General features: G+C 41.4%; 1 long non-coding RNA gene across 1 annotated transcript in view; it reads left to right on the plus strand.

Annotated features, from left to right (window-relative positions):
- The window catches only part of LOC132390852 (uncharacterized), a 30,318-nt gene extending 12,841 nt beyond the window's left edge, over positions 1-17,477 (plus strand). The window contains exon 3 of the long non-coding RNA XR_009511028.1: positions 17,357-17,477. This is a non-coding gene — a long non-coding RNA (uncharacterized LOC132390852). The remainder of the gene's footprint in view (positions 1-17,356) is intronic.
- The last annotated feature ends 10,324 nt before the right edge of the window (positions 17,478-27,801 follow it).

Below are 27,801 nucleotides of genomic sequence, written 5' to 3' on the forward strand. Positions count from 1 at the left end.
ATTCAAGCTGAAATTCTGAGCGCACAATATGCCCCAAATGTTATTATATTCTTTTTCATAAATGCTGCCTGGCCTGCTGAGTTCCTTCAGTGTTTTGTTGGGCAGATCTCAAATACATTTTTTGCATCTGTGTTTACTCAGGAGATAGACACAGAATCTATAGAAGTGAGGCAAAGCGACATCAAATTCATGGACCTTATACAATTTGCAGATGAAGAGGAGAGTTTGCTGTCTTGAGACAGATTAGTGTAGATAAATCCCCAGGACCTGACAAGTTGTTCCCTTAGACCCTATGGGAAGCGTGCAGAAATTGCAGAGATTCTGCAGAGATATTTAAATCATCTTTAGCGACAGTTCTGATATCAGAGGATTGGAAAATAGCTAATGTTGTTCTACTGTTTAGAAAGGTTCTAAAGATAAACCAGGAAATTATAGGCCGGCAAGCCTGACATCAGTAGTGGGAAAGTTATTGGAATGTATTATAAGGGACCATGTACAGTATATAAGTATTTGGATCGACATGGACTGATTAGGGATAGTCAGCATGACATTTTCCATGACATTTTCCCTGACTAGTAATGCCACTCATTTCCCTTTTAATCCCTCCTACTCTGTTGCACCCCAAACAACAGAACCCTGGAATATTGAGCTGCTGGTCCTGTCCCTCTTGCGACCAAGTCTCACTAAAGGCTGCTATATCATAATTTCATGTGTTGATCCATGCATCGTAGTTCATGTTTAACCATCTTATATAGCTTTTTTGAGGAACCTACCAGGACTATTGATGAAGGCAAAGCAGTGGATGTTGCCCAATTGGACTTCAACAAGGCATTTGACAAGATCTCACATGGTCAAGAAGATGGTTGTAAATTGGATTTGACATTGGCTTTGTGTGAGAAGTCAGAGTGGTAGTCGATGCTTGTCTTTCTGACTGGAGACTTGTGACTCATGGAATGCTACAGGTATTAGTGCTGGGTCAATTGTTGTTTACCATCTATATTGGAGATTTGGTTGATAATGTGATTAACTGGATCAGCAAATTTGTGGATGATACCAAGATTAGGTATGTACTGGACAGCAAGGAAGATGTTCAGAGCTAAAAGCAGAATCTGGACCAGCTGGAAAAATGGCAGATGAATTTAATGCAGACAAGTGTGAGGTGTTGCACTTTGGCAGGAGCAACTAGGGTAGGTCTTACACAATGGATGTTAGGGCGCTGAGAAGTGCAGTGGAGCAAAGGGATCTGGGTATACAGATCCATAATTCATTGAAAATGGCATCACAGGTAGATATTGAAGTAAAGACAGCTTTTGGCACATTGACCTTCATAAATCAAATATTGAGTACATCTGGAATGTTATGATGAAGTTGTGTAATTCATTGGTGGGGACTAATTTAGAGAATTACGTGCAGTTTTAGTCACCTACCTGCATAAAAGATGTAAATAAGATTGAAAGGGTACAGAGAAAATTTACAAGGACATTCCCAGGACTGGAGATCCTGAGTTATAAGAAAAGCTTGAATATGTTAGTACAGGTCGACATTCTATAATGTGGCACCATTGGAACCTGAGGAGTGCCAGATTAGTGAAAATGCTGAATTACAGAAGGATCACATTAAGCAATAGTCTCATCATACCTTTAAAATATCATGTAAGTCAGTACAAGTTAGATAATAATGAAATAAAAATATTAAATGAGTAGCAAGTGAAATTTTAATAAAGTAATATACTCTACAGGCACAGATAAAATAAAGGGCACAGGTAAAGGTACAGGAATTAACTTATACAGAACAGTTAAGCACTTCCATTTCTATAGTGAGACATTTAATATACTTTCAGGCAAAGTTACATGTCTGCAAGTGTGGGGTTGTCAGGGTCATCAACATCTTCATCTTAAAAAATGAGTGAAGCACGAGGAACTGGTGCTGAAACTGGCACAACAGTTTCTTCAAAAACTGTTGATGATGTTGGCAGCACATCTGGGTGAGCAGCAGCAGAAGTCAGAGAAAGGAGATCTTCCATACGCCACGTTTCACGCAACCACCAGGCGGCCGGGGATTCGGCGCTGGACTCTTCCCTCTTCACTCGCAGCTACTGAGGGAATCCTCGTTAGTTTCTTTTCCCCCACTTAGTAATATGCTTAAATTCATCGTGACGCCACATCTGATCTGAGGTCGTAGGCAGAAGAGAATGGAGAACTGGCCGGGCGATGCTGGAGGGCAGTGCACGACTTCCAGCAGGTGGGTGAGAAGGCAGACCGACCCAGTGCACGCCAGCTCCCCTGCCGCTGGCAGGTGAGACAGGAAGGTGTCAGGCAGCTGCACCTCACACAAATGATATTAATAAATGCAGGGAAGCAAGCAGGAATTGCCTGTCTGTGCCAACACATGAACAGATCTGGCACAAACAACATAATGTGCAGCAGATTGGTACGGTGGCCCAGAAAATTTGAAATTACAGTTGTGCGGAAAATTTCAAATCAGTGCCAGATTATCGAAGGAACCGGATTACAGGTAGTCAGATTATTGAATGTCGATCTCTATTTTATTCCTTGGAACACAGAAGGCTGAGGGATAGAGATAGGATAAATGAAGGCAGGCTTTTTCCACTGAGGTTGGGTAGGAGTACAACAAGAAGTCATGGGTTAAGTGTGAAAAGTTTAAAGGGAACATGAGGGGGAACCTCTTCAATCAGAGGTTCGTGAGAGTGTAGAAAGATTTGCTGGTGAAAGTATTGCATGCAAATTTCAAAATTAAAAGAAGTTTGGATGAGTGTATGGATGGCTGGGTATGAAGTGCAATGGTCCTGGTGCAGGTCAATGGGAGTAAACAGATTAAATGATCCAGCATGGACTAGATGGACCAAAAGGCCTGCTTTGGCCTGTTCATTAAAAAGCCTGAGGAAATTACTGACAAATGTGTGTTTTTTTTTCTCCTTAGAGTATTTGAGTCTGAGGAGAAATCTGAAAGAGGTGTTTAGAATTTTGAGAAACATAGATAGAATAGACAGTGTAGAAATGTCAAAAACTAGAGGACATGCTTTTATCATTAGATGGGGGATGTATAAAGGGAAAGTGAGGGGCAAGAGTTTTTCATGCAGAGAGTGGTAAGTGTCTGGAATGGGTTTGCCAGGGGTAGTAGTGGAATGAGGCCATTTAATGAAGTTTAAGAGGATTTTAGATGGACACAAGAATATAAAGGGAATGGACAGGTAAGAATGGTAAAGTGGAGGCTATTTAGAACTATTTGGATATTAAGATTGGCACAACATCATAGGCCAAATGGCCTATTCCGTGCTTCACTATCCTATGTTCTAGTACAGGGGTGGGCAAACTTTTTGACTTGTGGGCCACAAAGGGTTCTAAAATTTGACAGGGGGGCCGGACCAGGAGCAGATAGATGGAGTGTTTTGGTAATACACCTCATAAGAGAAAATAAAATATCATGGGATATGTAGAAAACATGTGCTTTAATTTCAAATGAAAATGAACAAATGCATTACAACAAAATATCTGTCTTTGAAGTCCCATGGTATTTAGCTATTTATTGAAATGACTTTTAAAACACTGAAAATTAAATGAATAAAATACAGCTTTTTTAATAGTAACAGTTATTATTTTAAAGCACTGAAAATTCTGTTATCCTTCAAGATATTATCATCATTACTCTCCTCCTGACTGTCTTTATTTCAAAAACAGTAGGAGATGCTGGTCTACTTATTCAATTGTCCCCTGTGCCAAAACTCAACAACGACCAGCACAAGGACTGAACAGTGACAGCACACCAGTATGCGGAGCGCGTTATTTGATCTGGAGCGCATTTTTTATTTTGAGAACGTACGTGCACCTGCGCACTACTCATGTCCATCACTTAACAGAAATGACATGTAACATGTAAGGCTTATTGAAAAAAATATTTTCAAATGCATTTTTTACATAACACAACAAAGAAAATTATTTTTAATTTCAGTGGGAACAGTGTTGTTGGTCTCCCTTTTTAGCCAGCGCATCAAAGTCTGGATTTAATTTTGTTGTGGCGATTCTCAGGATGGATCTGAGGTGTTGATCAGTTAACTTGGATCTGTGGCTGGCTTTGTTGATGTTCATGACGCTGAACGCCTGTTCACACAAATAGGTCGAGCCGAACAAAGAGTAAAGCGCAAATGTGGAGTAATACGCTGCACCTCAATGTATATAGAGTGCGTCATCTATTGGGAAAACGCCAGAATTGCGGGGAAAAAACATTAACAAGGTTTATTAATATAATTTCATCAAGTTCTGCGGGCCAGATTAAAAAGCTTGACGGGCCGCATATGGCCCCCGGGCCGTAGTTTGCCCATGCCTGTTCTAGTATATAGAACATAGACCAATACAGCACACTACCGGGTTTGCAGCCCATGATGCTGTGCAATCAAATTCTCCCATCTCTTTTATACTGTCTTTATTCCTCTATTTTACTTACATACAGTACATGTGCCTATTTACGAGTCTCTTAAATGTTCCTATTATATCAGCCTCTACTACCATCCTTGGCAATGTTTCCAATGCACCCAATCTGTTCTGTATAAATACCTACATCTGATTTATTCCCTAAACTTACCTCCACTTACCTGAAATATCTGTCCTCAAATTTTGGCCAATACCACTCTGGGCAAAAGGTGCTAGCTGTCCACTTGATTATGTCTCCACTATCTTATACATCTCTGTCAATTCACCTCATTTTCTTTCTCTCTAATGAGAAAAATACTAGCTTTCTCAAATTTCAGCCATAAGGCATGTTTCATAATCAAGGTGGCATCCTCGTAAATCTCCTCTGCACACTCTCCAAATCTTCAACATCTTTCCTATAATGAAGTGACCAGAACTAAACACAACAATCCAAGTGTGATCTAATCAGTGTTTCATAACCTCAAGTCTCTTGATCTCAGGTCCCTGACAAATGATGCCCAATGCACCAAAGTCCTTCTTAATTGCTCTGTCAAATTAATGCAGCAATTCTAAAGGATCTAGAGACTTCTCTTTCATAATACCTTTCTTTTTGCTCCACCCTGCTAAGAATACTGCCAATAATATTGTATTCCACCAAGTTCGATCTTCTAAAATATATCACTTCACAGTTTTTTTGGATTGAACTTCATCTGCCACTATACTTCCATCCTGTCTATATCTCCTTTAAATCTATGGCAACTTTCTGCATTATCCACAACACCTCCATCCTTCATGTCATTTGCAGAAACTTGGAGCCCTTGCATGAGGCTCTTGATAGTCTTGTCCTAGTGAGATGGGATAATGATGGCAGAGTGAAGAAATAATGGTTGACAAGAGAGGTAGAACATTTTGTCAAGAGGAAGAAAGAAGCATGCTTAAGGTTTAGGAAGCAAAAATCAGACAATGCTCTTGAGATTTATAATGTAGTCAGGAACAGGCTGAAGAATGGACTTGGGAGAGTTAGAAAGTAGAACTTAACAAGTCATAGGGTTGAAGTTCTACATAATAATAAAAAAAAAGAAAATGCATTTTTAACCCACAACTCATCCAAATAGCAGTTGCAGTGCCATATTTCTACTATAACAATATTAGGGTATTAGACTAGATTTATTTTCATTTTCTGAGTTAGGAGTAGCTTTGCTATTTTTATAGTGACTCGATGATTTCAATGAATGATAAAGAATTTCAAATGACTGTTGATGTGAGATCCTACAGTGACTACATATATTTCAGAATCTATGAACATTATATTTTGCCTGGTAGGTTTTAGTATATTTACTAATCTTTTCCTTCTGTATGTAACTCTCGGTTTGGCTAGTGGCTTAATCTAGAGAATGATAGAGCCCGGCCTGGGTAAACTTATGAAATCTTGTTTGGGTGGGTGCTGCACGATGTGTTCCCTGTTACAAATCAGTACCATGAAATAACAAACAGTACACAATGTGATTAAACGATTGAGCTTTATAATTCTTAATTTTATGGTTAGTCAAGAAACAAAAAAAAAGAAAAGGGCCCATTCTGATGGAACAGTCTAATGTGCAATTGTTGGAGCTCACTGATAAGGCCATTTGATCCAATCACCGCTGACCTTCTGACCCTAGTTCCAAGTCCACTCTTACTGGCGGTCTACCAACTCTCTCCATTCGCGTCTTCTCTCCTCATCTCTCCCCAGCAAAAGACAGCAAAATCCTTGCTCCCAGACACACAAGAAAGAATAACATCCCTCTCATTGGGTAGCCCCACATTCCAAAGCCCTCTTATCGATGGTCATAACCCAAACATTGCTGCTACAGAGAAAACATTACATTAGCAGTGAAACCTTACAGCATGTTACACTCTCACCCCCCTCACCTAATTTAGTTATGTCCACATGACGTTGAGATAATTCGCCAACCCTTCCTGCGAAACATTGCCCAATCCAGGTGTAAAATGCAGTGATGTAGCTCCCCAACACGGTAGTGGTCACACTCTGTTCTCCTGGTGCTACATAGGCCAGCCTATCCAGTGGTCTCCTAATTCCCTGAGACCTTCATACCCCCTCACCTAACTCTCCAGGTTCAGATACTACTGGGGATACTTCTGGTCTAACTGGTGAGGCCTCCCCTGACCTATCATTCATGGCCACCTGTAACTTGGATCCTCGGTCACATGGCCAAGCCCTGCTTCATCCCCTGCAGAGTCCCATTGCAACCTAGGCTGTCCACAGATAATGCCCCTCACTTCACCTGACTCAGCAGGAGAAGGGCTGGAACTCTCTTCCTCAATCAATGGAGATTTAGCAAAATTCAGCATATCCCATCATCCTCATCCTCCGAATCAGTATCCCTCTCAGGGGTGGGGACCTGCCTAACCTCACCTGCTGTGGGCCCTGCAGTTGCTTTGTGTTTCTGCTGTCCTCTAACTATGTGTAAGCTCCAGGTCGGGCTCTGGGTCTATCTGCATCTCTTGTCCCGGGGCAGCAGGTGGTTCTGATGAAGAATCTTGACAGACCCATTCCTATCCTCTGGTTTCACCTGATTAACTGGTAGGTTTGGCATCTGACTCTCCACCACCTATGGCGTGGCTGCCCAGCAGTCAGCCAATTTATACTTTCCAGGTAGCTCCAAATTCCTTATGCGGTCTCAGTCTCCCAGCACGAGTTGGGAGAACCTCACCTTTGATTATACCTCCTCTTATTTCCTCGATTCTGCTTGGCAGCTGTGACCCCAGCTGATTAATAAGCCCTTTTCAGCTCTCTTCTGATATCAGACTCATACTTCAGGTACGTCTTCGGGGGTATCTCACCCTCATCAGTCCCAAAACAAAGGTCAATGGGCAACCTGACCTCGCGCCCCAACACCAGATTATATGGTGACTACCCAGTAGCTTCATTTTGTGTACAATTGTAACTGTGAACCAGATGCCTAATATGTTGACTCGACTTGCTTTTCTTGCTGATCTCCAGGGTCCCGAGCATGTACAGCAAAGTCCGATTAAACCTCTCTGGCTGGGGATCACTCTGCGGGTGATAGGGCGTGGTCCTCGACTTCTCGACTCCAAGCATGCCCAGTAACTCACGATGAGTCTGCTCTCAAAATCCCGTCTCTGATCACTATGTATCCGCCTGGGAAGGCCATAATAGATGAAATATTTTCCCATAACCCTTTTGCTACAGTAGATGCCCTCTGGCCTTGGGAGGAAAAGGCTGAGCACATCTGGTGAGCTGGTCCGGGATGACTAAGACATTTGCCGTGTTGCTGGCTATGGACAGGAAATCCATACACACCAGCTCCAGAGGCCCTGTACTCTGCAAGTGGGACAAAGGAGCTGCCCGTGTAGGCAATGTCTTCCGCCGTATGCAGCGAATGCACAACTTGCAGTATTCTTCAACCTCCGACTTCATCCGGGGTCATTAAAACTGATCTCTGAGCAATCCGTGTGTCTTTGTCCCAATCAAAATGTCCCGAATCATCGTGAAGTGACTTCAAAGCAATCCTCCGATACTTCTCAGGCAGAACCTGCTGGCAATGCTGGGGTCGGTCCGGGGATGACATGACCCGGTACAAAATCTGGTTCTTCAACTCCAACCAAGGCCATTCTCACATCTTCTCCGCCTGAGCCATGTCTCCCTTTTCGACCTCTGCCCAAATGTTACCAATGCCCGGATTGTCTCACTGAGCAGCTGCCACTTCCCCAGAACTCAATTCTGGTAGCTGATTTGTCTTCAGAGCAGTCAGGTTGCAGTAAACTGGGGGAAAGGTGTCATCAGAAATTCCCAATTGATCCACCGCTCTATCCATCCCCTCTTTTCCCTTTGCCTTCATGGTGATGGCAAACTCACACATGGCCTTCGCCCCAGGGGCAGGAACGCTCTCCCAACTCTTGTCCCTGCCCAGGCCCTCATGTGCCTGTTGGGATAAAAATCAGCATCAATGTTCCTGCTTCCTGGCTGGTACTTCAGGCTGAGATCATAGGCAGACAACACCACCACCACCACCAACCTCATCAACCTGTAGCATCCAGTTTCACCGAGGTCAGGATATAAGTTAAGGGGTTGTTGTCCATTCTCACCTCAAAGTTAAACACGTAGAGATAGTCACTCAGCTTGTCCACCACCACCCATTTCAATGCCAGAAATTCCAACTTGTATGTGGGATAGTTTTTCTTGGAGGGTGACAGACTCCAGCTGACAAAAGCAACTGGCCTCAACCCGGAGCCCTGATCCTGATACAGAATACCCCCTAAACCCTCTCGACTGGCATCCATATGCAGTTGATATGTCAATCGGATGTCCACAAAAGCCAGCACCGGCGCCTGGGGCAGCAGCTCCTTCAGCGGCTGAAAGGCCCCCTCACATTTTACATCCCACCTTGGTCTAAGGGCTCCGATGGGCTAAGATACTCTTCACCCTCCTGTCCTTTTTTACCTCTCCCTTTCTTTCTCAAGGGAGGGTAACTGCACCGAAGCTGATTCAACATTGACTCACTTTTGCGTAGCCTTTCATGAACCTCCATTACTAACCACAGAACCCAAGGAATGAGCGCAGAGTGCTAACAGTTTAGGGTACTGACCAAGTGGTCACCGCCTCTGTCTTGGCCGGATCTGCAGCTACTCCACCAAGGGAAACAATGTGCCCAACATAGCTAACAGATGTTTGGCAGAACTCTTTTTTAAGTTTTAACCCTGCAGCTTTCAGATGGCCCAGCACCCTCTGCAGCCTCACTTCATGTTCTTCCAAGGTGGATCCAAATACTATGAGGTCATCCAGATACACCAACACCTCAAGCAAGTTCAAATCCCACACTGTCTTCTCCATGACTCGCTGGGAGGTTGCAGGTGCTCCTGAGATGCCCTGGGGCATCCTCTCGAACTGGAAATGTCCCAGGAGACATATAAATGCTGTCTTCATTCATGGGGATCTGGTAATATCCACTCCTCAAGCCCAGCACACTGAACCATTTGCACCACTTAGGCAAGCCAGCGTGCCTTCAATCCTCGGGACAGTATACTGGTCAGGGACAGTGCGCCAGCTCGGAGTCGTATAGTCTACACACATCTGTACCTTCCCATTCTTCTTATTGGGGATGCATAGGGGCTTTGGGAGCAACCCACATCAAACTCGTCAGTGGAAAAGACACCTTCCAGCTTCAACATCTTCTCTACCAGCCTCCTCTTCCAACCCGCAGGAACCGGGGAGTCCCCAAATTAGAATGACTTCCCCCTTTTGCCAATCGTTTCTCCCTGGCTTGTCACTGGGAACAAATGCGCCAGGGCATCCCCCGCTTGAAGGTGACCTCCCTCTTCGTAGCGTTCCTGACAATCACTGCCATTCTGCTTGCCTGTACAGCTGAGGGCTTCTGCAATTCGGGCCTCAACAGTACCCCAGCAGGAACATCCACTAAGAGGGCCTCTCCCTCAGGCACTCCGGGAAATTTGGGTGTCCCCATCACTCTCAATTCTTTCCCGGGCCATGCCACCATTGGCTTCGACTGGGTGAACCACACAGTTGTTTGTCTAAATTTGGTATCCAGCCCAAAGCAGCCACACACTTCTTCAAAAGCAGTTTGAAATACCAGGTGCATGGACAATGTTCCCAGAAAGCTCTCGCCAGCCATCTCTTTGCAGGCCCCCATGAGCCTCCTCACAAGAGGAGTGTTGGTCCCCACCAGAATTGAAACGCCACTCTTCTCAACAGGGTCCGAACAAACCAGCTCTAATGTACCCAGGACCTGAGACACTCCCACATCGGCCTCCGAGAGTTCCAACTTCTTGACAAATAACCATTGCATGGATAATCACTGGCACCAAGCCCCCAGATCTCCAGTGCTCTGAATGGAGTCAATGGTAAATGCTTCAGATACCAGGTGTAAAATGAATGGTACAACAATGTGACCTGTGACCCGGTGTCGAGTATGGTTTCAGTGTAGTACCCTCTATCCTTAGTGACACACTAGAGTCTGGTTCCACTGAGCCTTCAGGAATAGGGCCTTTCACTTCCAACATTTCCTTGGTACATTTCTGTGAACATGTTTCCCCAGAGACCCCAGGGCATTCTCTCTCTGGGTCTCCTCTAAGTTTTCTCAACGACTCCCTCTGCATAAGTACCTGGGGACTCACTCTCCTTCTGGCGTGACACCAGCTGCTAGCAGCATTCCGCATTGTTCATCCCCTTAGAAGATCCACCACCCCATCAGCTCCATCGCATGGGGGTTCATGCCTCCTGATAACAGCCGACGTATCTCCATTCTCACCTCTACCGTTCCCCAGGGTAGGCTATTTGTGGTCACTTCACCGCAGGTGATGACTACCGAGGACTGTACCCTGCTGATAGAGGCCTCCCGTGCCTCTGATGCATTCTCCTATTCCCGTACCTCTCTGATCACCTCAACAAAAGATGGAGGGGGGACACATCATTTGAGACTGTCGGAGACCCCAAACGATCAGGTCATGGGACTGGGCGCCCCTGGCTGTCTGGTCCATTCTTAACTGATTCACCTCAGTTGTCTGAATGACCCTTCTGTGTTGCAAACAATTTAGCTGCCTATCTAGCCGAAAAATATAAGCAGAAAGCTTCTCCCCCTACTCCTAACGTATGTTCTGAAACCCCAACATGAGCTCCATTGGGCCTCCTGTCAGGCCAAAAGCATTGTCCAGAGCTTGCATGTAATTGCCAGCTGTCGCTATGGGATACTGTAACCTGAGAGCTCTCACAACATCAGCGGCCCTCCCATTAAAACTTTCAACCAATCTCTGTTGCTTTACATCATCCCAGGACTGCTGCTCATCTAACAACTGAGAGGTCTGCTCCATCTAAGCCTCATTCTCCTCCTCTCCTTTAGGGGAGGGCCTTTTTCCAGAGAATAGGTGGAGTCTGCCATGGCTGGGACTTTGAACCTGATTTTTCAATTTATTCACCAGAGAGGTAAGGGTGGATACTAACTCAGAATTCTCACTCTTCACTGGGGGACATGGACTAATTAGACATTCCAAATCCTAGCACTCCTTCCCCTCACTCCTCAGAAATGATAGATCCCTGTCTTTGAAATCTCTGCCCCCCAGCTACCGCTACATCAGCGCTGGTCTGCATGAAAACGAGATCTGCACCGCCATTTTATCAAACCTCCCCCCACAATCAGAACCTTAACCGTACTTAACAGGCGGATTAACAATTCGTCCAGAGTACGAATATTTACCCCACTCGTTCAATGCTCAGGGTAATCGCAGAGCATCCAACAAAATGAGAAGGAAGGATTCAAAGAGGGGGAAGGGGCCACAGTGGTTGACAAAGGAAGTCAGAGATTGTATAGCATTAAAGAAAAAGAAGTATGACAGGGCTAAGATGAGTGGGAATACAGATGATTGGGAAAGTTTTAAAGAACAGCAGATCTTAACTAAAAAAGCAATACAGAGAGAAAAAAATCAGGTATGAGCTCAGTCTAATCAGGAATATAAAAGGGGATAGCAAAAGCTTTTTTAACTATGTGAAGAGAAAGTAGATAGTTAAGAACAATGTTGGCCCCTTGAAGAATGAATTGGGAGAAATTGTTATAGGAAACAGGGAAATGGCAACAGAATTTAATGCGAACTTTAGATCTGTCTTCACCAGGGAGGACACAAGCAATCTCCCAGATGTATGGATGGGCCAGGGTCATAAGTTATCAGAGGAATGGAGACAGATTGACATTAGGAAAGAAACTGTGATGAGTAGACTGGTAGGACTGAAGGCTAATAAATCCCTGGGTCCAGATGGTCTGCATCCGAGGGTTCTAAAAGAGGTGGCTCAGGAAATTGCGGATGCATTGGTAATCATTTTCCTATGTTCCTTAGATTCAGGATCAGTTCCTGAAGATTGGAGAGTGGCTAATGTCCCACTTTTCAAGAAGGGAGGGAAGGAGAAAACGGAGAACTATCGCCCTGTTAGCCTAACGTCAGTCATGGGGAAGATGCTTGAGTCCATTATCAAGGACGAAATAGTGGCACATCTTGATGGCAGAAATAGGATTAGGCCGAGCCAGCATGGATTTACCAAGGGCAAATCATGCTTGACTAATCTGTTGGAGTTTTTTGAGGGTGTAACAAGGATGTTAGACGAGGGTAAGCCAGTGGATGTTGTGTACCTAGATTTTCAGAAGGCATTCAATAAGGTGCCACATAGGAGATTGGTGAGTAAAATCAGAGCTCATGGCATTGGGGGCAGGGTTTCAATATGGATAGAAAACTGGTTGGCAGATAGAAAGCAAAGGGTAGCAGTGAATGGGTGGTTCTCGGACTGGCTGGAGGTGACTAGTGGGGTACCACAGGGCTCTGTATTGGGACCACAGCTCTTTACGATTTATGTCAACGATTTAGATGAGGGCATTGAAAACTATATCAGCAAGTTTGCTGATGATACTAAACTGGGTGGCAGTGTGACATATGAAGAGGACGTTAGGAGAATACAGGGAGACTTGGATAGGCTGGGTAAGTGGGCAGATACTTGGCAGATGTCATTCAATGTGAATAAATGTGAAGTTATCCACTTTGGAAGCAGGAACAAGAGGGCAGAGTATTGTCTGAACGGTGTAGAGTTAGGTAAGGGAGAAATGCAAAGAGACCTAGGAGTCCTAGTTCACCAGTCAATGAAGGTGAATGAGCAAGTGCAACAGGCAGTGAAGAGGGCAAATGAAATGTTGGCCTTTGTTACAAGGGGAATTGAGTACAAGAGCAAGGATGTCCTTTTGCATTTGTACAGAGCCCTGGTGAGACCACACCTGGAATGTTGTGTACAGTTTTGGTCTCCAGGTTTAAGGAAGGACATTCTGGCAATTGAGGAAGTGCAGCGTAGATTCACTAGGTTGATTCCTGGGATGGCAGGGCTGTCTTACGCAGAGAGATTAGAGAGATTGGGCTTGTACACGCTGGAATTGAGGAGATTGAGAGGGGATCTGATTGAAACGTTTAAGATAATTAAAGGATTTGATAGGAGTGAGGCAGGAAATATGTTCCAGATGTTGGGAGAGTCATGGAGGGCATGGATTGAGAATAAGAGGTCAGTTATTTAAAACAGAGTTGAGGAAGAGCTTCTTCTCCCAGAGAGTTGTGAAGGTGTGGAATGCACTGCCTCGGAAGACGGTGGAGGCCAATTCTCTGGATGCTTTCAAGAAGGAGCTAGATAGATATCTGATGGATAGGGGAATCAAGGGATATGGGGACAAGGCAGGGACTGGGTATTGATAGTGAATGATCAGCCATGATCTCAGAATGGCGGTGCAGACTCGAGGGGCTGAATGGTCTACTTCTGCACCTATTGTCTATTGTCTATTAAAATCAATCCTGGAATGTTACCCCCACAATTGTAACTCTTGGTTCAGCTAGCTGCTTAATCTAGAGGATGATAGCCCCCAGCCTGGCCAAACTTAAGAAATCTCATTTGTGTGGATGCTGCAAGATGAGTCCCCTGTTACAAATCAGTACCCCAAAATAACAAACAGTACACAACATGCGATTAAATGATTGAGCTTTAAAATTCATAATTTGACTATATGGTTAGAAAAAATTCAAAAACAAAAAAAAGCCCATTTTCATGAAACAGTCTAGTGCACAAATGTTGGAGCTCACTGATAAGGCTATTCCTCCACCATCGGACTCCTCTGATCGTTGCTGACCTTTGGATCCTCGCTCCAAGTCCACTCCATCCAGCGGTCTACCAAATCTCTCCATTCGTGTCTTCAGTCCTCATCTTTCCCTGGCAAAAGACCGCAAAATCCCTGCTCCCAGACCTACAAGAAAGAACAAAATTCCTCTCATTGGATAGCCCCGCATTCCAAAGCCCCATTATCTTTAGTTATAATCCAAACATTGCTGCAACAGAGAAACTGTTACATTAGCAGTGAAACCCTACAGCATGTTACATGCACAAGAATGCAATAAACAGAGTCATAGTCATAGAGTTATAGAGTCATACAGCATAGAAACAGGCCCTTTTACTAACCAATCCAAGCTAACCAAAACGCCTCATCCAAGCTAGCTTCTTTTTGCCAGTGTATGGCCAGCCCTTATCCTTCCAATCCTTTCTAATTCATATTCCTGTCAGACTGACTTTTAAAATTTGGTATTGTATCTGCCTCAAACATTTCCTCTAGCATTTTGTTCCACATAGAATCAAACCTTTGTGTAAAAATAACGTTCCTCTCATGATTCACTAACATCTTTCCTGACATACATTATACCTAAATCCTCTAGTCCTTGATTTCCTAAATTTGGGAAAAAGACCGAGAGCTTTCATGCCGGCTATGACCCTTATAAATTTTATACACATTTCAGTCTCCGAAGCTCTAAGAAATGAAGTTGTAGCCTGTCCAAACATCGCCAAAATTCCAATTCTTCAAAGTCAAAGCAAATTTTATTATCAAAGTACATGTACATCAATTTCAGGTCCTGGCAGCATCCTTCAAAGTATTTTTCTGCTCTCTTCCCAGTTTATTAACAACTTTACAACAGAAGTGTGACTAAAACTGAACATAATAGTCCAAGTATGTCCTCCCCAACACACTATATAGTCTCACCTGACCCCCAACTTTTATACTTGATGCCTTGACTTAAGAAGGCCAGCATATCAAAAGCCTTCTTCACCACTTTGTCTTCCTATGACTTCACTTTCAGTAAACCATATACTTGTACCCAAGGTATCTTCGTTCTACAACACCCCCCAGTTATGCATGATGAGGGATTCATTTGTGTTAGGGCTAGGACTCTGCTGAGCTAAAGGCTGTATTGCGCCTTGTATTTGAAAGTAGATCAGTTACAGGTTCATCTGTCAGCAGAGAATCTGCTCCCATGATTATACCCTACAATCCTGCATGGTGCCAGACAAGAGATTTGGGCTCTATAGTTCTGCTCTCTCTTTTCTAGATGCATCTTACTTATTCCACAATCCAAGATACCTCACATACTCCCAAACTCGATCATAATTCAATGTGATTTTTTTTTCCTGGATGGACACTAAAAACAATACTATGGTCACAGCAAACAAGATGTTCCTTATTAGGTTACCTAATTAATGCATTTAATTCTCACCATCTATCTAAAGCTACTAAACTATATTTTATACTCAGTGTCCACTTTATTAAGTATACCTGTGCCCCTGCTTGATGATCCATATATTTAATCTGACAGTCATATGGTAGCTATTCAATGCATAAAAGCATGTGAAATTACCAAAGAGGTTCAGTTGTTGTTCATACCAAATGTCGGAATGGGGATGTAATATGATCTAAGTGACTTTGATTGAATAATAGCAGGTGAATAATATGATTTGAGTAATTGCAGGTGCTAGACAGGGAGGTTTGACAATTTCAAAAACTGCTGATCTCCTGGAATTTTTCTCACACAACAGTATCTGAAGTTTATAGAGAACAGTACAAAAAACTATAAACATGCAGTGAGCATGCTGAAGGCACGCTTTAATGACAGAGGTCAGATGAGAATGGCTAGGCTGGTTCAAGCTGGCAGAAAGGTGACAGTAACTCAAGAATCTATGCATTACACCAGTGGTGTGCAGAAGAGCATCACTGAACACACAGTTGCATCTTGAAGTATATGGGTTATAGCAGCAGAAGACCACACTGATTTCCTAATAAAGTAGCCACTGATTGTATGCCTTTCAGATGGATGTACGAGTCTTTCAACAAAATACAATATTTAATAACAATACCAACATTGAAGTGAAATAAAAGGCAAGTACAATTACATGAATTCATTGTCTCTCTAATAAGATCTAAACTTAAAACTTTATGGGTGGAATTTAATTATAATAACTCTGAAGTAGATTTAAATTAATTCAGCAAATATTAGTTTTATAATCTAATTCAATATTCATATATCACTCCTTTCCCACATATTTTACATATTTTTGAACAATTGTCTCTGTCGTATTTATCTTTGTTATGACACAACAGCTTCATCTGTTACAGGGAATAAGCCTTTGTTCTATTTTTATATTCAGGGCGTGAAAGAGGCAAATACAGTCATGACAAAACAATGCTTGATTATTCTCATTTTATGTTTCAGAATGTATTGGTTGATAACTAAGCAATGATGTCAAAGGGCACACAATGTTTTCAAGACTTGATTTCCAAATATAATTAACATGGGAAATCTAACATAGGATATTATTTCAACTATAATCATCTCTAAAAGCTAGGTTTAACATTGGGCAACAAAGGAACTGCTAAATGTGGTTACAAGCGCATCAGCTCACTGCTTATAAATGACTACATGCCTCTAAACTCGTGCAATAATATGAACCAGACAATTAGGATACATAAATGTTGTTCTCTTTGTATTAACCATCATGCACTGGAAAACATCATAATGAACACGTCAACATGCTATGCTTTCTGGCTTTGAAGGTCAAAAGAAACTTTGACTAGAGTATTAATACTTTGAAACATGTTCCAGCCAACATCCACAAAAATGCTGGAGCACTCAGTATTGTTTCATCAGTCTAAGAGACCATGCATTAATTTTTCACAGGGTAGAATGAATAAGCATGTAGAAGAGTGGAAGGTAATGAATGATAGTAAAAAAAACAGAGATCTAGGATAATATCTGACTCACTCATTCACACATATAATGTTCTGAATCTTTAAAATCCACCTTTGATATCCTGTGCACAGAAGGTGTATAAATTAAGACCATGTGATTCTGATTTCATAGTTTATCCAATACCAAATAGTATGCCACATAACATCTTCATTTTAAATGCTCAACTGCTATTTAAGTTCTTGACTTAACTCATACTCTTCCCTATACCTACACATTGTGAATTAGAATTATGCTAACATTTCTTGTAACAATAAAGAGCTAATGATGCAACACTAATGGACTTTGCATTAATATATTTCTTTCAGATGACCTTATTGCAGAACACGGTGAACCTCTCTGCAGGAAATGAAGGCTTTGCTGAGACACATCTTCTTGTTCAACGGATCTTGGAGCAAGAGGTCTGCAGATTATAATTGCTCAAGTCATTACAGGAAGTTATCTAGCTGAGCAGATCATCTCAACAACACTTTGTTAGGAGAGTGATCTGAGTATGAAATAATCCAGTTAAAATTTTACAATAAAATGTTATGCACATACCTGCATTTTTTGCACTCAAGTATTATCAACTAGTTTAAAAAAGGTAATGTGCAAATATAAATTATAAAAATATGCTCACATGCATATACATACAGATCAATATGAACACACTCACACATACAGAATGAACCTGTGATTGCATAGAGCTGTGTGTGTTCATATGAACAGGTCCTGGAGGATAATAATAAAAGACAGGGAACTGAAAACATGGCCACAGTGGCAAAGCAATGAAAAGTATCTGCTCACTATCATCCATCAGGGACATTTATCAGGAGCGCAGTGTACACAGGTCCCTTAGTGTTATCAAAGATCCCACCCATCCATTCAACATCCTCTTTAAATTTCTACTATCAGGCAGGAGACTCTGATGCATAAAAATAAGAATGGTCTGAATAGAAAACAACTTCTTCCCTCAGGCCATTAGGCTTCTAACTGCCTGCTGCATCGCATTCAAAGTGTCACCAGCTAATTTGTACTGCTCCCTACAGCACCATTTCACAGTGAGAAGAGACATGACGAACAACTCTCTGATTTACGATGTCAAAGGTCCATTGCGTCACTTTTTCTGAGCTCTGTCCCCAAAACTCCCGGGTCTCTGGGCACACAGCCAGAGATCTTCCATCTCCCTTGACACACCGATTTCCATCTAGGACACCAACCTTCGGTCCGCCCATCGCCAGAACCACGAGATCCCAGAACTCCGAAGGCGATCTAATCTCTTAGGACATATCCTTGGCATATCAAATAACACCAGTCGTGAAACCATGAGAGCGGGCCCCATTCCTGCAAAGAACCGAAGTCAGCTTGTAACTCCAGGTCAGGGTATTCAAAAGACCCCTGAAAGGGAAAAATAGAGATAGAGCTGTTTCTGAAGATGCTAAAAGGAGTCTCTGTTTGTCACCATTGTCTCCTCCTAAGTTCCTCCTCCAAGTTTTTGCTGACAGAATAATTAATGGACAAGAGATGAAACAACTAGCAAAATTGCTGTGTATTTATCATGAAGAAAAATTACTAACGCTATTACACCATTGACTTTCCTTCTGTCCAGGGTCAAGTACCTTGAAAGACTTGCAGTGGAATCTATAAAACAAGTATCCACAAACAAATATAGATATAAGAGTTTCTCCAGGTGCATCCGGTCATGGAATAATAAGCAAATGCTTTGAGAAGCTGGTCAACGAGCATGCTGCCATCCATATTGGACCCTCTACAATTTGCCTACTAACACAACTGATCGACAGATGATGCAATAGCCACAGTTCTACACACTGTTCTTACACATTTGGAGAAGAGGGATGCTTATGTGAGGATGCTATTCTTAAGTGTTGACACGTGGCCTAGTGGATAAGGCATCAGAATAGTAATCTGAAGGTCACTGGTTCGAGCCTCAGTTGAGGCAGCGTGTTTGTGTCCTTGAGCAAGGCAGGACACTGGTGCCAAGCTGCTTGGGTCCTAGTGCCCTTCCCTTGGACAACATCAGTGGCGTGGAGAGGGGAAGGCTTGCAGCTCGGGCAACTGCTGGTCTCCCATACAACCCTGCCCAAGCCTGTGGCCTAGAAACCTTCCAAGGGGCAGATCGCTGGCAGGTGGTAAGACTGGGCTCCCTCACCTCTTCCCCTCTGACCCTCAACACAGGTGCCCCTCAGGACTATGTGTATTAGGACCCCTCCTTTAATCTCTGTATACTCATGAGTGTGTCGCCATCCACAGCTCCAATTTGCTAACTAAATTTGCTGATGACACTACATTGATTGGCCTAATCTCAAATAATAATGAGGCAGCCTACAGAAAAATCATCACCCTGACACAGTTGTATCAAGAAAACAACCTCTCCCTCAACGTTGCAAAAACAAAGGAGCTTGTTGTGGAATGGAGGAATGGAGACAGGCTAACCCCTGTATACATCAATGGATCTGGGGTTGAGAAGGAGAACAACTTATAGTTCTTCGGCATACACATCACCAAGGATCTCGCGTGATCTATACATACCAGCTGTGTGGTATGTGAAAAAAGCACAACAGCACCTCTTTCATCTCAGATGGTTGAAGTTTGGTATGGCCCCCTCAAATTCTAAGAACTTACTATAGGGGCATGATTAAGAGCATCCTGACTGGCTGCATCACTGCCTGATATGGGAACTGTACTTCCCTCAATCACAGGACTCTGCAGAGGGTGGTGTGGACAGCCCAGCCCATCTGTAGATGTGAACTTCCCACTTTTCAGGACGTTTACAAAGACAGGTGTGTGAAAAGGGCCTGAAGGATCACTGGAGACCTGAGTCACCCCAACCACAAACTGTTCCAGCTGCTACCATCCAGGAAATTTTAGTGCAGCAAAAATGCCAGGACCAACAAGCTCCAGGACAGTTTCTTCCACCAGGCCATCAGGCAGATTAATTCATGCTGATGCAAATATACTTCTATGTTATATTGACTACCCTGTTGTACATAGTTTTTATTATAAATTAGTACATTAGCACATTGCACATTTGAATGGGGACGTAACATAAAGATTTTTACTCCTCATGTATATGGAAGATGTAAGTAAAAAAGTCAATTCAGTTCAGTTTGATTCAATTCATTTCAGGTGCTGAAAATCTTGAACAATACACACAAAGTGCTGGAGGAACCCAACAGGTCTGGCAGAACAAACAGTCTACATTTCAGGCTGAAACGTCAGAATGTCTGCTGTTTACTCCCCTCCAAAATACTACCTGTCTTGCTGAGATCTTTCAGTAGTTATTGTGTGTTGCCCATAAACAAATATGCTAAGAGAAAAAAAGATAAGCAGAAGAAGAAGATGATTATAATAAATGAATTCTCCTTTAATGGCATATTGTCAATGATGCCATTTCAATTGACATCATCAAAAACAGATTAACTGATCAGTCATCTTCATTACTTTTTGCCAATGAAACAATAATGAACATATTTTAAAATAGATTTAGATTTAGATTTATTTATCACACATGCATCAAAACATACAGTGAAATGCGTCATCCAACACACCTTACTGTGTGAAGATGGGTAGATGGTAGCAGCGTACAATGTTCCCTTGGTTGACATCTTCCAGATAGCTCACAAAACTATCTTTTTTTTTACTTCTTTTACATCTGTTTTTCATCTTAAATGTGTTTTTGGGACTGTTAGAGTCCGTGATTTACAGCTTGGAGCTTGTCTGAGTGATCCAGCATTTTGCTGTCTCCAAGAAGATTCCAGGGAAGTGAGAGTGTACTCGGATGGCTTCAATGTGAAGAAACTTTTAGATGGGGCGCGAGCCAAAGTTTGACTTGATTTTGCCAGTTAAAGTGCCCATTAATTGTCAATTAACATGTCGAGGAAGGTGAGAGAGAATTCAGCACCGACTGCCTGCCTTTTAGTCACTGCCACAGAAGTTATCTGTGAGTGGCCTGTCGCCGTGTGGCTCACTGTGGCAGGCAGGTAGGCCTCTCTGCCTCATGTGCTGTCCCTCTCTTTCAATGAATGTTGGTGATATTGTATGATGGTCTCGTGATTCTATGTTTATGGGTTGGACTATTGTGTTTATGGGCTGTAGACTTCTCCAGAATTATGGTTTTTTATTCTGTGTTTTATTGCCCCTTTTCTTTTCTGTTTTGTAATGCTCTGTTGTGTTCTGTTAGTTTTTTCTCCGGGGGTTGGGGTTGTCTTTGTGGGGTCGATTTTCCTATTCCATTTTGTGCAGTGGGAGGGAGTTTTGGAGGTTGATAATTGGGATGCAGTTCTTTTTTGTGTGGGGAGTGGGATTGGTTTGATGTTTCTAAATGAACAACTTTGATGCTATTTCTTTATTTCGTGGCTATCTAGAGATGACAAACTTCAGAGTTGTATATGGAAACATGCTTTGATAACAAATGAACCTTTCAAACTCAGGATGAGCTTGGAGCAGCTGCAAGTGTCACCACACATTCCAGCACCAACGTAGTATACCCACTATGTTCAGCAGAACATCACAAGCAGCAACAACATCGTCATCAAAACAAGCCTCTTTTCCACCCACCCATCTGGTTTCACACGTAGAAATGCCTCTAACCCCAGAACAGGCCACCTCTGAAACTGCAGTCATTGCCCAGGACTAACTAACTTGAAGACATTGGGCCTCTGACTAGCTCAGGACTTACTAATCGTAGGACTTTGACCTTCGGTTCTTGACCCCAGGACTTGCTAAACACAGGATTTTGACATTAGGACATCAATTTTAGGACCTTGTGTAAGTCCTGATGCGAAGCACATGAAGACGAGCCCTTGTTTTGACAACGAACGACAATCTAAAGAGAAGACCTCTGCATTGGATATATTCAAATAATTGAACCAAAAATACAATTTACGACTTTTACTAATAAATTGCAGCTCAATTTCACACAGAATTTAAATTTATTCCTTCAATCAACAATGCAGTCTATGTATTAGTATGGATTATTTTTACTTCTGTCTTTCAAGTTAAAAGGATTTATTGATGTAGGTCAGTGAAGCACATCCTGAGGCAGGCTAAAAGGTCAGTTTTAATAATTGTCAACCATCTGCTTATCATTACAGAAATATTTTAATCCTTTACCTGTAAGCCACTCAATTGACTTAATAAACCATACTAACCCACTTAACTTTCATTGTTATCCATGTGCTTAATTAAGTGTCTTTCTATTAAAATAGTAAGCTTAGTTTAAAGAGTATTTGTACTCCAGCATGATTGGCAAACTATTACAATTTTGACTTGGGCCCATGGTCAATTTATGGGTTGGACCTAATTTGATTAAACTGAATTTGAAACCAGTATAAAAAATACGATAAAATATAAAAATGTCAAACATTTCATTGTAACTGCCTCGAGCATAAACTTCCTGAGCTTTTGCAATGTTTCATTTGGGATGTGAATTAAACAGAAAGCAAGTTAAACCCTGTTGCAAACTCAGGTGCACCACACAGTTTATCTATTGATTTACTCAGGACTATTCTTGCTAAATGTGCAAGAAGCAGAAAATCTAAAGAATCAACTGTCTGCAAGCACAAGATATTTACTCTCAACCTCATTTAGAAAGTGGCAATTGCATTCAATTGACAGAAGATTGTACATACTGATATTAATCTCTGAACTGAAGGAGGTGATTACATGATTTTTTAAATTTGTTTGATCTAAATTTTAATTTTGGGACAATTTTCAATTGTCCATTTTTTTTACACAAGTTCGACCCTAATCCATTTTATTCTTCCCACATTCCTATTGAACCCTTTCAGATTCTACCTCTCCACACCATAATAGAGGCACTTTTACTGTGGCAACTTACCAGCCCACACATTTTTGTGATGTTGGAGAAACTCATGTGGTTACAGGAAGAACATACAGACTCCACACAGACATCATCACAAGTCAGGATTTAATCCAGGTTTTAGGAGCTGTGGGACAACAGTTGTACTAGCTGCATCTCCGTGCTGCCCTTTAAAAAATCATGATTTGAATTGCAGCAACTGTCTTCTGGTCAGACAGTATTTTATATTACAAAAAGGCTACACATCAAAAATATGTAATTACTATAAACTGCTGTGTTGGTGGCATGGGTGTTCCATTCATCAAAATAACATCTGTCTCTATCATAGAGCAAAAGTTCATTGTACTCAGTGCTACTCCACCGAAAAGCAGCAGGAACTATTTTTACAAGAAGAAAATATGGTCAAAGTATTTCTCAGGAACACTTCCACTGATAGTGTTATGATAAAGGGGTTCATATTCATCATTTAATTTTGGCCAGACTCAGTGATATGCAAATAATCATGCAAAGGTTACTTTGATGATTATCTTGATAAATTAGGGCATATCATGATGAATTTTTACTTGGCCATCATTGACAGTGTTGTGACTACCTCTAGCATCATTTGGTTTACTGGTGCCTCGTCCTTCTACAAGCCCAGGTTGCAGCGAGTGGTCCACTCAATGGAGAAGATCATTGGCTGTCAGCTGCAGACATTAAAAAACCAGTTCATCGCCAGACTGAAGAAAAGTGCTGAAAAAATTACTGCTGACTCCACCCATCCTAGCAGTCATTACTGCACCAAATTGCCATCAGGGAGCTGATACAAGTCCATCATCACAGAACTACATGACATCTCTAAAGCTTCTTTCTTATAACTATCCAGCTTCCCAACAAAGCTCACTCAAGTGTAATACCATAACTGTCCCTGCAGCTCATCCGTTAAATGGCCTTTCCTGCTCTCCTTGTTCTATTGATAATTATATACTGTTCATATGTTCAGACTTATTTAAGTTGGATTATTGACATATACACTAATTGTCGATTGCATATGGCTGTTTGCCATATTGTCTTGTAAATTACTGGTTGCAATTGTTTTATCTGTTAAGGTATTGTCCTGTGTTTTAGGCTTGGCACAAAACCAAAATTAATTCTGGTGTGTTTCACATACTGGCAATAAAATGATTCTGATTCTGATTCTGATTCTGACAAGCAGATGGCTCTCAAGAAGCTGCCAGCCCCTGGAGAAATAACAGCACTAAGCCTTGAAAATGAGCACGGCTCCTGGCTGAAATATTTTGGCATGCTCTCGCAGCTCATACCTTCTGTGACCTACAGAAATAAATATTCAGAGATTTTAGGCAGCTCCCATGCTTCTACTTTCACCCTCTTCCTCAATGGCATGGCCTGTCATTGGTGCCTGTCCCACAAAAGAAATACCCAAAGTACTTTTGTTGAGATAACGGCAAGGGTGACACTGTTCATTGAGGCAGGGGTAGACATGCGATCGGATCTTGCTAGTGATATTTTGCCCTTTTTGTATTAACTTTGGAAAAACATTATCCTTCTGTCTCCCTTGCCTAACTGTAGTGAATGTAATAAAGCTGTTGTGTCTGTACATGTTCTAAGCTCATTAACAATGTTGTTTGTCCATTCAAGAAAAAAAAAGACTGATAACAATGTACTAAATATCAACTGCAAGTTCACCACTCAGCCACTGAAAGCAATTATTAAAGCTGCAAAGGCTCATTCCTTCTTCATTTTATTGTTATTTAAGATTTTTAAAGCTTAGATTGCTATAGTCATTTAAATGGTTTTGCTTTGCTTGCTATCTTTTCTTCTCCCCTTTAATTCAATCATGTTTGTTCTCCATTTTTCTTTTTGTGCCTAATTTAGCAAGAAATTCAACAGCTTTGATTTGAGCTTCATTCTCAGAAGAAAGAAGCTTGCATTGTTAATTTAATAAGCATTCTCCTGATTGCTTCATGAGACGGTTGCTTTACTCGTCCATTCAGGCCCCAAATGGCTCAGTTCCCTCATTGTGACATGTCAGCACACAAGTTTGCAATGCAAAATATTTAAACCTAACCATATGAGGGCAATTTGAACAAATGGAAGATGCAGTTCAATGACCACACTAGCATAATATGGTGCTCTGTATATAAGTGGGAGATTATGCTTAAATGGAATTGTGGTAGTGCTTATGAGTGCAGAAAGTTTACTTGGCACTGTATCCTATTTCTGAATTTGGGCAATTCAAATGATTTCTGTATCCTCTGACATCCATTGGAAAGACTGTTTTAGAGATCAAGAAATGTGCTGGGGATGCCTGGAATCTACATATTTTACCATTGTCCATTTTTTAAAAGGACACTATTAGCCTACCAATTTAACTGATATTTTTGATTAAGGAGCTGAAGACCTTTCTCATTTACTAATTGCATTCCAACTTGGAGCCATGAAACTCTGAACAATAAGATCATACTTTCAGTGGACAATGTTACTTAAATGAATAGACTATAAAAATGATACAGGAAGTATGTAATTTATTAGTGCCTATACTGAAGAAGTGTAGGCACGTTAAACTGCATATCCACCATTGAACGTGACATGTCTGATGTTGTGTAGTTAGTTCGATTACAAGCTAATAATGTCAAACTTGTTAGCATCTCAGAATGAGGAAGGAATCTATGAAAGGTCAATGGAAATAATTGCTGGGTATAAAGATTTATCCAATAGTGATCGGGGACAATATGGTTGGTCATGAATGATTCCTTTTTTTACTGTTGAACTTCACAGCTGTTGCCCATGTGATGAACAGGAATACAGGTGAATGCCACAAGGTGATTTTTTTTCTCTGTTCGCTCCATTGGGAAGCTGACAGGCTATATCTCCTGGCAGCTATGAAAATCATCCGACTTTCAACTGAACACAAATCTGTTGGGCTCCATACATGGAATTCTGTCCTCTTTACAGGTTATCACCTAAATCCATGCCTGTTATCCTTACACTACTTCTGCTTTCTGGTTTTCATATTGCATGTTTAATCAGCTTACATGAAATCTTACTTATAAACATCACTTTTTTTGTCTCAATAGAGCCAGATGAAAAGAAATACAGAATACTATTCTAGAGTCCATATTCTCTGTGATCTCTTAAAATGGAGTAAAGGTCACTTGCAGAGTTTGCAAGCAAATACACAGCAAACCTATGAACCTCATAGTCTGCCATTCTGGAACTTTTCATAAATATTGTTGCATCCTGGAAAAAGCCATCCTATGAAAAAATCCTTTAAAAAAGTAACAACCTTAAAATAATTCATATCATTTAAAGCTTATATATGCCAACAACTGAAATCAATTTTACATAAATCAAACATTTAAACGATTTGCATTTTCTGTACTACTTTTAGCATTGTCACTGACACCTTCATTCAGCTTGTAAATCTGGAGATTTTGTTGAAGTGTTATTCAACTCTGGAAATTATGTAGTTGCAGGACTTTCTCTCGTTGACTAGTTGCGGGATTCTTTCTGGTTGACCAGATACAGGAAATAGAAAATTTCAACTCCTATTAGCATCCACGTCCCTTCAATCACATCTTTGACTTGCCTAGAAGTGCTATTACATAAACACTATTAATTTGAGTTGTAATGTTTTCATTGCATCCTCTTCACTTTGTCCTCAAGATTGGATTGGTTAGGACCCAACCTCATCTAGAGTCTCATATTTTTTTAATATTGATGCTGGAGTAAATCCAGTTGGGTAGTAAGATGTGTTTCAATATAATAGAAGGAAAATTGCAAGCCAATCTTTTCCAGTTTATTTTGATCAACCCTCCAATACCTGTTTCTTCAATGGATCCTTTAGAAGGGTGATCAATATTAGAAGCTAGCATATAAGGAGAAGTGAAGCAGTGCTTCATTTTAATCAAAAACAGTTTGAATTGCAAGTATCTGAAATGCGGAATAATATCTGACACATCTTCATGCAGACCATGCATGGCAAAAATAAATCCTTATTCCTCAAATTAGTGGTTTATAATAGTGTATGGGATGGCATGTTTGACATGTAACCACTTCAAATGGCTGTTAGCTTGTATAAAAATATCCAGTCTTTTTTCACAAAAGTCAATATAAATTTGTTTGAATAGTCTTATCATCCAAATACACACCTAGCATGATAGTTTAGGAGAACATAGTCAACAAGTCCATGCATATCATACTTACTGCTTTGGTCTTTTGTGTCATTATTAATACCCAGTCGATAGACAATCCTATGGCTAGTGCCTTCGTAATTACTGTACCCAAATATTGGACATGGCACTCTTCCAGAATCCTTCTCTGTTATTCTTTGAGGATCACTGTACTGTATCATTATTTGACACAGTACTAATTGGTAGATAAGAAATAATATCTGAATTGAAATGACTTAATTTCTTCAAGCAAATGTATATCAGCGTGCATTCATACCTTTTCTTCAGAATTAGTACTTTTGTAACACCAGCTGCATCCATTGCCTTGATCCCTACCTGTATAATAAAACATCAGTTCTCTGTCTTTGTTGAGGCCTTTTCAAATCATGGTCTCCTCTTAGAATCTACTAGATCATTTAAAGTTCAAAACTTAGGGTTATTATAGCCGCAAGATGGTTCTGTCTCTGCTTTCATTATCTAGCTATGATGGACATAGTAAATTTCAGATAAAGGACAGGCATCTGGAACTTCTTGTCACAACCGTGGACTTTGCTGCAGGGTTTAAGCGCCCATGCACGCTGGCTGTGCAACAGGCTTGACGAACGAGCTTGCGAATATGCACATTCTAACTAATTAGTGCTATATCATGGTGGTATTTAACTCCCTTCTTTTCATTTTAGGCTTGCTGAGACTTGACCAAAAGTACAGCAACATTCATGCTCCCTGCTTAACCTCATCCGAAGACTATCAATTTGACTGA

This window comes from Hypanus sabinus, chromosome 3 (genome assembly GCF_030144855.1).
Source record: "Hypanus sabinus isolate sHypSab1 chromosome 3, sHypSab1.hap1, whole genome shotgun sequence".
In the NCBI taxonomy this organism is placed as follows: Eukaryota; Metazoa; Chordata; class Chondrichthyes; order Myliobatiformes; family Dasyatidae; genus Hypanus; species Hypanus sabinus.